Here is a 14,127-nt window from a genome sequence, read left to right on the forward strand (position 1 = left end):
TGATTTAATAAAATCAAACACATATTTATCCGATTTTTTTTTTAGAATAGTCTATATAAAAAATCAAAATTATAATCATTCGAATATATTTTCAAGATAGGCCTTGATTAAAATCCTATATTTAGTAAAATAAATATTTAATTAACAAAATTATATAATCTAATATAATTAAACACGATAACGTATAATCCCCACTAAAAAATGGCCAGATTACGTAAAATATATTTTTAAAATTTTTAATTTGGATGAAAAAATCGAAGAAACTCGAAACTAAATTTGGTCGTGGAGGGCAAAAATTAGGTGTCAATAGACGTGACCAACGAGAATCGATTCACGCGTGGAGTCGCGAATCATAGTGGTGGCCTGTGCGCTAGGAGTGGTGTCCTGGATCCAAGAGGGGTACCATCCATGACCAACTGGGCTCATCCGTAACCCACTAGGTCGTTGGTTCTCAAGCGGAGGCGATTATTATGAACCAATTGCCCCACATTGGAAAAATAGAGAATTGCTAAGGGGGTTGTAGGCCAAATGGGTTATCCCACCTACTAGGCTAGTCTTTTGGGTTGGTGTAACGCCCCGAATATGGTACCAAAAATAGTACACGGTGCTCATGACCTCGAAGGACCACAATCTAACCTATGACTGATATTTGTACCTGAACACTGTATAATATATAGAATAAATACGAAAATAAAGGCTGAAAGTCCATAAGGTTCAAATCTAATAAAAACATAATATCTAGGTGAAATACCCAAAACAACTGAAATAAACTGTCTAAAACATGATAGTCTGAAAAGCCTATAACTGTCTGAATAAGGAGTTGATGGTACATGTCCCCAACTAACTCCATCTACTGAAATAATAAAACAATTAAAAAATAATGTCCTTGCATTATGAGGACTCACCACTGACTCTGAATGCTCAAACTTTAATGTTGCCGCTGCTCTAGAACCGTGCCTTGGAACCTATGGTGTAAAGTAAAACACCATAGCGCAAATGCATCAGTACGATTGAATGTACTGAGTATGCAAATGAGGCAGGCTAAATGCATGGGGTTCATATGCATGAACGATACTACATGACTGGATAAGATGAACGTGAGAATACATGTATGCATAAGTAATCGTAATTAAAATCGTGATGATACTGACTACTGAGTCTGAATAATGATATAACTGATATAATTGATATACATGACATAACTGATACTGATATTGAGTGACTGTGTCTGACAGACTATGTTCTGATTAAACTAGCTGAGCTCTGAACTGTATCATAGTTGACTATTTCTTACAGTCCTAAATTTTGAAGAACTATCTAAGTTATTTTGCTGAGACTAATACTGAAATTATGGGAGAATTCATCTAATCAACATGCACCAAATAATACATTATAGCTGAGTTGGGGTTCAATCTGTGCCCCTATTGAAAGGGTGTCAATATCGCGCCACTGGTAAGTACAAGTTGTGAGTATCCCTCAGCTGATAAGTATCCTAAGGAGAACGGTGGGACCCTCATACGAATAGGTTAGGTGAGTTAGGTGTCTCAACCTGTGCTGGCTACGTAGTTATGGAATGCAAGGATTGCTTCTAAGAATCACACCCTTATTTGGTAGGTGAGTTCCCATCCTTGGGTTCACTCGGTACTGAATCCTACTCCTATCTGAATAGACCCTGAACTTGATTAACTGAATTGTACTGGACTGAATTTACTGAATTTTCATTTACTGATGGAATACTACTGAATCTATTAACTGACTGAGTTCATGAGATTTCTGAGAATACTGAATTACTGATATTACTGAGAGTACTGAGATCACTGAGATTACTGAGTTTTTCCTGAGTCCTAAGACTGACTGAATTTACTAAGCATGACTTGACTGAGAGTATCGTGAAAACATGACATGGCTCTAGGCACACAATAAAGTTTTCGGGTACAAGTACCCCCAGGACTCGATAGAAGGAAACTGACAAGGCATGACGTTCTTGAGTACATGACCAACATCCACAATCCATAACATAATAAATTAGGGGTTTCATGAAGTACATGCTTATCATAATCTTGTACATGGTAGGAATGCATATAATCAAAGTCATAATCCCATACTCTAACATCATGGTTATTCTAACAACATATACATTGCATAATAATAGCATGGGATCCATTTGAACTTAAGAGAATAGAATACGTTGACATTTAGGTCATATTCAAGCTAAATTGCATGGTTTCTAGTCCTTTAAGCATTTTATCAAACACCTTGCATGCACAAACTAAGGCATAGGTGTGACATCAATTGATGATTCAAAAAACCACAATTCAACCTAATTTCACAAGTTCCAATTCATATAATATCATGGTATCATGAACATCACATAAAAATTCTAACTTGGGAGTTGTATAACAATAATCACACAAACATAATGAACCCACAACATAACTTCATGATTCATAATTTAAAAGAGGGTTTTTTGAGCTTTGTGGATGAAAGGGATCCATAAATCAACACTACGCATACCTTAATTCATGATTCTTGTAAGTTTGACAGAGGAACTTCTTGAATTTGAATCCCCAATTTTAAACCCTAGCTTGTTCTTGAGAGGATTTTGAGATAAAAGACTATATTTTGGTGTAAAAGAGGTTTAGTCCCGTGTTTTAGACTTATATAGGGCTGGAAAATTGGCCCATTTGCCCTTAAGTACGCTGACTTGGAAGCTAGAAATTTTGGCAGCGTGCGATGGAGCGTGTGTCACATGCTCTAGTCCTCTGAACTGAAGCATGCGTCTCATGCTCTATCGCATGCTAGGACCTGTGGAATGGACTATGTGACACATGCTAATTGCATGATGTCACTGGTTTGAAATCCAAACACGCCCTAAATGGATTTCAAAAATTCCAAAACTCACCCGAAATGTACTCTTGACTTCCTTGATCATAATGCAACTTTAAAATTAGAAAACGTATGTTGGGAAGTGTCCAATAAATCCCCAAAGTTAAGAGGGTTAAAATGAGACTAAGTGTTGAGCACTTCGCTAAAATTTTCTAAGTATTAGAGCTTTTAAAGAGCTTAAGAAGCTGAATTAGACACATGCAATTTATGGTGTCTTACAATATCTTCCCCTTGGGAACATTCGTCCTTGAATGAGACTGACTGAGAGGGGAGAAATGATAAACTGAAGTACCTACTGATCATGCTCAACTGACATATGATTTCATGATTGAAATGACTGATAAACTGAGCTCATGCATATCTGATGCATGGATATCTGACTCATAAATGCATGACTGAATGTTCTGATGAACTGAATTTCTCCCAATGAGAATGTCTAAGACCCTACAAAATCTTGCATCCAAAAATCAGCTCGCTAAGTTCTTTATGATCTTTAAAGGATCCAACACTTAAAATTTTTTGCTAAGTTTTCAACACTTAGTCTTATTTTAGACTTCCGAACTTTAGGGATTTATTTGACAACCTTTTCAACCTCCATTTTTAGATTTTCAAGTTGTGTTGTGATGGGGCAAGGTTGTAGTACATCCTGGGTGAGTTTCGAAATTTTTCTGATAGCGTAAGGGCATATTTAGATTTCCAAACCAATAGCTCAGGGCGATCTTCCCGCGTCACCTTAGGTTGAGCACCGCTCCAGGTGGGTCGTCGCCTTGGCTACTCCACCGCTTTTCCCAGGCGTCGCCCTGGGTACTCGACGGACTAGGCCAGGCGCCGCCCTGTGGATCACCCCAGGACAAATTTGTGCATTCAACCTCCATGTCTTAGGAGTTAATTTGGTCATTCTCCCACCATATATATACTCTATAACACAGGATGTTGCTCCATTAACACTAAAATATAGCCTCTTTTCTCAAATCCTCTCAAGAACACAAGCTAGGGTTTTCATAGGAGATTCAATTTCAAGAAAGTCTCTCCGTCAACCTTTGTAGATTCACGAAATAAGGTATGCGTAGTGTTCATCCACGGATCCCTTTCATTCGTGGAGTCCAAGAATTAAGTTTTAAATAATAAATTATGATTTTCATGGTGTTTTACAATTATGCTCATGTTGATGGTTGTTATTTGTGTTTTCAAGATGGTATCTTAATGTATTTCTATGAAGTATGTGAGCATTTTAGTTGAAAACCCATGAGTTTGGGTGGCTTAAGATTGTTAAATTGATGAATACACCTATGCCATAAAGTGTGCATGTCAAGTGTTTGATAAAATGAATAGAATGATAGAAATCATGTTTTCATGACTCAGTAGCATGTAAATGATAAGTCCATGCTAACCCTTATGATTCAATATGAATTATATGCTATGGTTGTGTTGTTATTGTTGTGATATGAAGCGTTCATGATAATGGAGTTATACAAGTATGTACATGTTATATGCGCTCCCTACCATGTATAAGATGTGTAGGACTTTGTGTAGTATGGACTCCCTTACTTATGGTATTATGAATTTTGAATCTTATTCCTATGATCAAGAAGTGCTATGGTTGTGTTAGTTTCCTTCCATCGAGTCCTGGGGGTACTCGTACCTGAAAAATATAGCTTTATGCCTAGAGCCATGTCATGTTTCACGATACTCTTAGTCTAGCCATGATCCATAGAATTCAGTCAGTCATGTGACTCAAGAAAACCCAGAAATCTCAGTACTCTCAGTAGCTTAGTAATCTAAAAAACTCCAGTATCAGTAGTCTCAGCAACTTCAGTACTCTTAGTCAGTCCTCAATTCTCAGTAGTGTTCCCTCAGTCAACGAAACTCAGTGAACTCAGTTCAGCTCAGCTAAGCAATACTATCAGTTCAGTTAACCAGTTCAGTTCAGTTAATCATGTTTAGTATATTTCAGATGAGAGTAGGATTTAGCATCGAGTGAACCTAGGGATGGGGGCTCACCCGTTAGATAGGACTGAGATCCCTAAAAGTAATCCGTAAGTTCTAGCACTACGTCGTCAACATAGGTTATGAGATGTCACCCGTTAGACAAGGACTGATCTAAGGATCACCCGCTAGATAGGACTGACATTCTCAGGAGTTACCCATTAGTAAGGACTGACTCCACAACATTTGTATTTACCAGTGGCGCGGTACTAACACCCTTCCAACTGGGGTTACAGGTTGGACCCCAGACTAGCTAGAAAGGGGCATGTCGGTTAGCTAAATACATCCCACAGTTTTAGTTACAGAATCAGGACTGTCAGATATAGTCAACTCGGTTTAGTAGTATAGATTTAGGACTGTCTAATACAATCAACTCAACTCAGTAGTACAGATTCAGGGCTGTCAGATACAGTTAATCCTTATCATTACCAATAGATATCGGGATCACCCATTAGACAGGACTGATCTCAACTATGGTTAATCAGTATCAGTATCATCAAATTTAGAGATCACCTGCTAGGTAGGACTGATCTCAGACTAAGTCAAAACCTCTTTAGTATCAGTATACTCAGAGATCACCTACTAGATAGGACTGATCTCAGATTCAGTTATTTAGATAAAGTACGGGACTCAGATAGTTCCATCAGATTCAGGACTATTAGATACAGTCACTCATGTTATCAGTTATATTAGTTATCAGAACTCATTTATCAGTTAGGTTAGATATCAGTAAACTCATGTTGTTAGTATTCAGACTCAGTAGTCAGTATCACCACGAGTTCAGTTGTAGTTACAGGTGCATGTGTGTATTCTTACATTCATATTAGTCAGTCAGCTATTGTTGTTTATGTATATGTACCCCTTTGCATTTAGCCTACCTCACATGCATACTCAATATATTCAAATATACTGACGTATGTACGCTGTGGTGTTTCTTTTATTTTACACCATAGGTTCAGAGGTGCGAACTCCAGATCAACAGTAGCAGTCCAGTTAGCAGTGAGTCCTCATCCTTCAAGGACAAGATTATTATCTTTATTATTTCAGTATTTCAATTTAGTTTTCAGTAGTTGGGAGTTAGTTGGAGACATGTTCCTTTAACTCCTTATTTAGACAGTTAGAGGCTTTCAGATGACTATAGTATTATCAACTTTAGACTTCAGTATTTCAATTTTATTTTGGTATTATGATACCACTCTTTTCAGATTATGTTCAGTATTGAACCTTATGGTCTTTCAGTACATATTTATGCAATATCATGTTATATTTTACAGTGTATAGGTACATATATCAGTCATGGATTAGCTTGTGGTCCCTCGGTGTCATGAGCACCGTGTAGCATTCTAGTTCAGAAAATTAGGGGATTACAAACTTGGTATCAGAGCCAGGTTCAATAGAGTCCTAGGAAGTCTAAAAGTCGCATCTAGTAGAGTCTTGTACATGGGTGTGTTGCGCGCCATATTTATTTATGAGATGTTTTAGGAACAGTTTCCCTTCTTTCAGTATTCATGTCGTGCCAATGAGCATAATCTCAAGTCAATCTCTCAGTCTAATGTATTTCTCCTCTTGGTTTCAGAACATGCCTCCAAAGAGAAGAAATCAGCCTGTCCAAAAAGATCCCTCGGACAAACATATTTTTCATGCAGAGTTTAGAGCTGCATTCACCATATTTGCTCAGTCTGTAGCTGCCCATAATGAACGACCAACAGTCGTTCCGGCCAACCCAGTGGCCAATTCAGCTGTAGCTAGGATTCGGGACTTTATCTGAATGAATCCTCCTTCTTTCACAGGGTCTAAGTCAGATGAGGATCCATAGGAATTCCTAGATCAAGTTCAGAAGGTTACTGATACCATGGGGGTGACTACTATTAAGAGTGCTGAGTTATCCGCATATCAGTTGCAGGATGTGGCTCATACTTGGTACAAGTAGTGGAAGTCTGAAAGGTTAGATGATACAGGTCCTATTGAGTATGAGGAGTTTGTTATGACATTCTTGGACAGGTTTTTTCCCCTAGAACTGAGAGAGGAGAAGGTACTAGAATTTATCAACCTCAGGCAGGTTAACATGATGGTGAAAGAGTATTCTCTTAAGTTTACTCAATTATCTAGATATGCCCCTCATGTGGTTGCAGATAACATATCTAAAATGAGTAAGTTTGTGTCAGGGGTGAATGATAGCATGGTAAATGAGTGCAGATCTGCCATGCTAAATAGTGAAATGACTTTAGCCAAACTCATGACTCTTGCCCAATAGATAGAGAAACAAAAGAATAAGATGAGAGAGAAAAAGAATAAGAGGGCAAAGATAGGTAGTTATAATTTTTCTCAGCTAGGGTCACAGGGTGGTAACCATTCCCAGTATAGCCAGAAGATTTTATTCCTATCTCCATCCTCAGCTAGTGTACCGGTATCCAAGTACAGGTATGACCATCATGATAGGGTGCCAGGCTTCGAGGCCCAGGGTAGTGAGAATAGAAGTCTTACCTATCTATTTTGTAAAGAGTGTGGTAGGAATCACCTATTTGCAAGTAGGGCAGGCAGTGATGTATGCTTTGGGTATGGCAAGCCAGGCCACAGGATGTGGGATTATAGAGTCCTAGCACAAAGGGGAAAATATTTGCGTCAGTAGGGAACCAAAAGTAGCCAGTGCCAGAATAGACTTTATGAACTCCAGACCCATCATGATCTGAAAAGTTTCCCTGACCTTGATTCGGGTATGTTATAAGTCTTTTATGTTCATAGTATGCATTGTTAGATCTTTTGATCTCATTTAAGCTTATGTTTCAGCATGAGTAAGCTAGAAAGTTAGCAAGTCAGTTTAGCAATCAAGCAGTCAGATATGTATAGTTTGTTTTCTCATCCCTTCATCTATTCATGCTATCCGAAATCTCAGGGAATAGAAATATTCCAAGGTAGAACCTCTTAGTAGTTACAAGTTTATTTCAATTCATGCATCATGAATTAGTTTCCGACTCCTGAGGTTCAGTTATAATATAGTTCGTAGATGCACTGTGCATCGCCCCAGTATCTAACTAATGTGAGCGTCCTTAGAGGGACATCAAGTCCCAAGGGGGAGATACCCCATAAATTCCTCAACGCTCCCATGACTTAAGTCATTCAGTTTCTCTTTGCATAACGAATTCAGTCTAAAATAAAGGGCACTCAGAAATTGACCCTCAAAGTTCCAACCTCAGTCGTAAGCCATGTATTCAGAGATTTAGTTTAGTTCATGATATTCAGTCCATATGTCATGTATCAGATTCAGTTATTTTCTCACGTTACCATTCATACATGTTTAGTAAGCAATCTCAGGTTCTTTAGCATTTACGTTAAGGCAACAGTTCTCCTTAAGCTCATTCAGCTTCATGTTCAATATTCAGTACAAACTTGGTATTCAGTTACGTGCTCATGTTCCCATTATAAACTTGTTGTCAAGTACCATTGTATAATCAGTCATGCTTTCAAGAGTCAGTTCAGTCAGACATTCAAGTATTAGATATGCATGTTCAGTAGAGAAAACTCATCTTATCAGTGTATCCAGTCATGCATCCATGAGAATAACTCAGTCACGCATCCATGCATTTGATATGCATGTCCATTATAAGAATTCAGCTTATGAGTTGCTTCAGATCTTTCATGCATCAGATATGTATTTTCATTGTGAGAACCTCAGCTTATCATAACGCTCAGTCATGCATTCACGAATCAGTACATATGCATCAGATATGCATATTCAGTATGATGTATTCAGTTTATCAGTTATGTCAGTCATTAAATAATGTTTCAATCATTCATGCTCAGTTCATGTTCAGCCTATTGGTTCCCCACTCAGTCAGTTTCCATTCGAGGATGAATATTCCCAAGAGGGAGATATTGTAAGACCCCGCAAAATCTTGCGTCTAAAAATCAGGTTGCTAAGTTCTTTATACTCTTTAAAGGCTCCAACACATAGAAAATTTTTCTAAGTGTTCAACACTTAGTCTTATTTTAGATCCCAAACTTTGAGGATTTATTTAACGACCTTCCCGACCTCCGTTTTTAGATTTTCAAGTTTCGTTGCGATGGGGCAAGGTCGTAGTACATCCCAGGTGAGGATCAAAACTTTTCAGATAGCGTAAGGGCATGTTTGGATTACCAACCCAATAGCTCAAGCAGATCTGCCCGCATCGCCCTGGGTTGAGCACCACTCCAGGTGGGGCGTCGCCCTACTACTCCACTATTTTTGCCAAGCATCGCCCTGGGTACCCCAGCGGACTAGGTGGGGCGCCGCCCTGTGGATCGCCCCAGGCCAAATTTCTGCATTCAACCTCCGTGTCCTAGGGGTTAATTTGGTTATTTTGCCACCACATATAGACACTATAACACAAGATTTTGCTCTATTTACACTAAAATATAGCCTCTTTTCTCAAATCCTCTCAAGAACACAAGCTAGGGTTTTCATAGAAGATTCAATTTCAAGAAAGTCTCTCAATCAACTTTCGTAGATTCACAAAAAAAGGTATGGATAGTGTTCATCCACGGATCCCTTTCATCCGTGAAATTCAAGAATCAAGTTTTAAATAATAAATTATGATTTTCATGGTGTTTTATGATTATGATCATATTGATGGTTGTTATTTGTGTTTTCAAGATAGTATCTTAATGTATTTCTATGAAGTATGTGAGCATGTTAGTTGAAAACCTTTGAGTTTGGGTGTCTTAAGATTGTTAAATTGATGAATACACCTATGCCATAAAGTGTGCATGTAAGGTGTTTGATAAAATGCCTAGAATGATAGAAATCATGTTTTCATGACTCAATAGAACGTAAATGACAAGTCCATGCTAACCCTTATGATTCAATATGAATTCCATGCTATGGTTATGTTGTTAATGTTGTGATATGAAGCATTCAAGATAATGGAGTTATACAAGTATGTACATATTATATGCACTCCCTACCATGTATTAGATGTTGAGGACTATGTGTAGTATGAAATCCCTTACTTATGGTATTATGAATTGTGAATCTTATTCCTATGATCAAGAAGTGTCATGGTTGTGTCAGTTTCCTTCCATCGAGTCTTGGGGGTACTCATACCCAAAAAGTATAGCTGTGTACCTAGAGCCATGTCATGTTTCATGACACTCTAAGTCTAGCCATGATCCATAGAACTCAGTCAGTTATGTGACTCAGGAAAACCCAGAAATCTCAGTACTCTCAGTAGCTCAGTAATCTCAAAAACTCCAGTATCAGTAGTCTCAGCAACTTCAGTACTCTTAGTCAGTCCTCAGTTCTCAGTAGTATTTCATCAATCAATGGAACTCACTAAACTCAGCTCTACTCAGCTAAGCAATATTATTATTCAGCTAATCAGTTCAGTCCAGCTAATCATGTTTAGTGTCTTTCAAATGGGAGTAGGATTCAGCACTGAGTGAACCTAGGGATCCATAGAAGCAATCCCTAAGTTCTAGAACTACGTCACCAATGTAAGTTATGATATGCCACCCGTTAGACAAGGATTGATCTAAGGATCACCCGTTAGTTAGGACTGATATTCTCAGGAGTCACCCATTAGTAAGGACTGACTCAACAACAGTTTTCTTTACCAGTGGCGCGGTACTAACACCCTTCCAACTGGGGTTACAGGTTGGACCCCAGACTAGCTAAAAAGGGGCATGTCAGTTAGATGAATACATGTCATAGTTTCAGTTACAAAATTAAGACTGTCAGATACAGTCAACTCAGCTCAATAGTACAGATTTAGGACTGTCAGATACAGTCAACTTAACTCAGTAGTACTAATTTAGAACTGTCAGATACAATCAATCCTTATCATTATCAATAGGCCTCAGGATCACCCATTAGACAGGTCTGATCTCAACTATGGTCAATCAGTATCAGTATCAGTATCATCAGATTTAGAGATCACCCGCTAGGTAGGACTGATCTCAGACTAATTCAAAACCTCTTTAGTATCAGTATACTCAGAGATCACCCGCTAGATTAGACTGATCTCAAATTTAGTTATTCAGATAAAGTACGGGACTCAGATAGTTCCATCAGATTATGGACTGTTAGATACAGTCACTCATGTTATCGATAATATTAGTTATCAGAACTCATTTATCAGTTAGGTTAGATATCAGTAAACTCATGTTGTTAGTATTCAAACTCAGTAGTCAGTATCACCACGAGTTTAGTTGCAGTTAAAGGTGCATGTGTGTATTCTCACATTCATATTAGTCAGTCAGCTAGTATTGTTCATGCATATGCACCCCCTTGCATTTAGCCTTCCTCATATGTATACTCAGTACATTCAAATGTACTGACGCATTTGTGCTATGGTGTTTCTTTTATTTTACACCATAGGTTTAGAGGCACGAGATCTAGATCAGTAGTAGCAGTCCAGTTAGCAGTGAGTCCTCATCCTTTGAGGACAGGATTATTATCTTTATTATTTTATTATTTCAGTTTAGTTTTCAGTAGTTGGGAGTTAGTTGGAGACATGTTCCTTCAACTCTTTATTCAGACAGTTAGAAGATTTCAAACGACTACAGTATTATCAGATTTAGACTTCAGTATTTTAATTTTGTTTTGGTATTGTGATACCACTCTATTCAGATTATGTTTAGTATTGAACCTTGTGGCCTTTTAGTACATGTTTCCATAATATTATGTTATATTATGCAGTGTATAGGTACAAATATCATTCATGGGTTAGCTTGTGGTCCCTCGAGGTCATGAGCACCTTGTAGTATTTCGGTTTAGAAAATTGGGGCATTACAGAATGCATGTCTAATGCATAATTAGATAACATAACTGATACAGGGATGCATGATGAGATATGCAATGGTACTTAGTACCAAGTTTATAATGGAGTCCTGAACATGAAACTGAATAAGCTTAAGGAGAACTGTTACCTTAAGCTAAGTCTGAATTAGCACAGAAGAGGTGAGGGTACTTGGTTCGCATGTCTGCTTCTGCTTCCCAAGTAGCTCTCTCAAAAATCTGCTTCCACCAAAGAAATTTGACTAGAGGGACTTCTTTGTTCCTCAGTCTACGAATCTAATAGTCTAGGATTTTGATTGGAAATTTCTCATAAGAGAGGTTGTTCTGAACATCTATGCTCTGAATAGGGACTACAACTGATGGGTTACCTATGCACTTCTTGAGAAAAGAAACATAGATGACTGGATGAACTGAGGCTAGCTCTGAAGGCAATTCGAGCTCATAAGCTACTTTGCCGAAGTGACTGAGAATTTTAAAGGTACCGATATATTGGGGACTGAGCTTTCCCTTCTTGCCAAATCTCTTCACTCCCTTCATGGGATAGATCTTTAGGTATACATAGTCATCAACCTCGAACTCGAGATCTTTTTTGCTAACATCTACATAGGATATCTGTCGGCTCTGAGTAGCCCAAAGTCTCTCTCAACTAAACCTTTTCTAAGGCATCGAATACTAAGTTAGGCCCTATGAATAAAGCCTCACTAATTTCGAACCAACTGATTGGAGATCTGCATTTTATACCGTAGAGAGCTTCGAATGGAGCCATCCGAATACTAGAATAATAGCTGTTGTTGTATGCAAATTCAATCAAAGTCAAGTGGTCATCCCAACTTCCCTTGAAATGCATATCTTCTAAGGTTTGAATGGTCCTTTCTGCTTGACCATTTGTCTGAGGATGAAAGGCTGTATTGAGGTGTACTTGGGTACCAAGACCCCTTTGGAATGCTTTCCAAAAGTGAGAAGTGAACTGGGTAACTCTGTCTGAGATAATAGACAATGGGACACCGTGCAATCTGACCAACTCTCTGATATAGAGTTTGGCATAATCCTCAATTGAATAAGAGGTATAAACTGAAAGAAAATTAGCTGATTTGGTCATCCTGTCTACAATGACCCAAACTGAATCATGCTGGTGATGAGTACAAGGCAAACCCGTCACGAAGTCCATGTTCACTTCTTCTAATTTCCAGGTGGGAATAATGAACTCCTACATGGGACCACTAGGCTTCTGATGCTCTATCTTAACCTGCTGACATATAGAGAACTTAGCCACAACTCTACAACATCTCTCTTCATCCCACTCCACCAATAGATCTCCCATAAATCGCGGTACAACTTAGTGACCCTTGGATGAATAGAGTATCGCGCACCATGTGCTTCTATGAGAATCCACTGCCTTAATTCATCTACACCTGGGACACAGAGATGACCCTGACAACGCAGAACACCATCTCCCCCTTGGAAGAAAACCTCTACTTTCTGATCCTTGACTGACTTTTTCAACTTGACTAAGTTGGGATCTTTATCTATCTTTTCTTTCACCTCAGATACTAGAGATAATTCTGAACTATGCCGAACACATACACCACCATATGAATAATCGACTAAGCGAACACCTAGTTCAGCAAGTTGTAATACCCCGTAAGTTTTTTGAGTCGTTAAAGTCCTTTTAAGCTTGCCAAGAGAAGCTTAGCACTCAAAAATTTGGCTAAGTGTTGGAATTTCTTATTTTCATAAGCTTTCAAACTTTGATAAATTATTTTGTGACCTTTTTGACCTCCAATTTTTTATTTTCAAGTTGTGTTGCGATGGGGAAAGGTCATAGTACATTTCGGGTGAGTTTCAGAATTTTTTGGAACGCATAAGGGCATGTTTGGATTTTAGAAACAGTAGCTTAGGGTGATCTCAAGACGTCACCCAGCTATCAGCACTGCAAAAGCCAAGGTGACGCCGTGGTCTTATCACTGCTATAGCAAGGCACCACCCTGGTTATAGCAGTGCTCAAGCCAAGGCGTCGCCCTACCTATAGCCTTGGAGCAAAAATTAGTTTTCAGCTCTCTTTGAAGGGTAAAAATTGTAATCTTCCAACCCTTATATACCCCCTTTAACACGATATTTGGCATATTATCATCCAAAATATGGTCTTTATTCTCCAAATTCTCAAGAACAACATCCCTTAGCCCTCAAAACAAAAATCAAGATCCCTCAAAATTCAACAATAGGAATTTGAAAATAATTTAAGATTCAGAATCCCCATTGCGAAACTACAAAGAGCACCTATCAATTTCACGAATAGAGTTCCGGAATCAAGAAATCGTCTGAATTCATAAATTTAAGGTATGCAAGTGTTGATTCTTGGGTTCCTTCCACCCAAGAAGCTCAAGAAATCCTTTTTTCGTAAATTCAAAGATTATGTCTTTATGATTTTTCCAAATTTATGTGGTTTGAAATTAAATTTCTTGTTGTTGTTGAGATTAAATTCA

Source organism: Capsicum annuum, chromosome 1 (genome assembly GCF_002878395.1).
Source record: "Capsicum annuum cultivar UCD-10X-F1 chromosome 1, UCD10Xv1.1, whole genome shotgun sequence".
Lineage (NCBI taxonomy): Eukaryota > Viridiplantae > Streptophyta > Magnoliopsida > Solanales > Solanaceae > Capsicum > Capsicum annuum.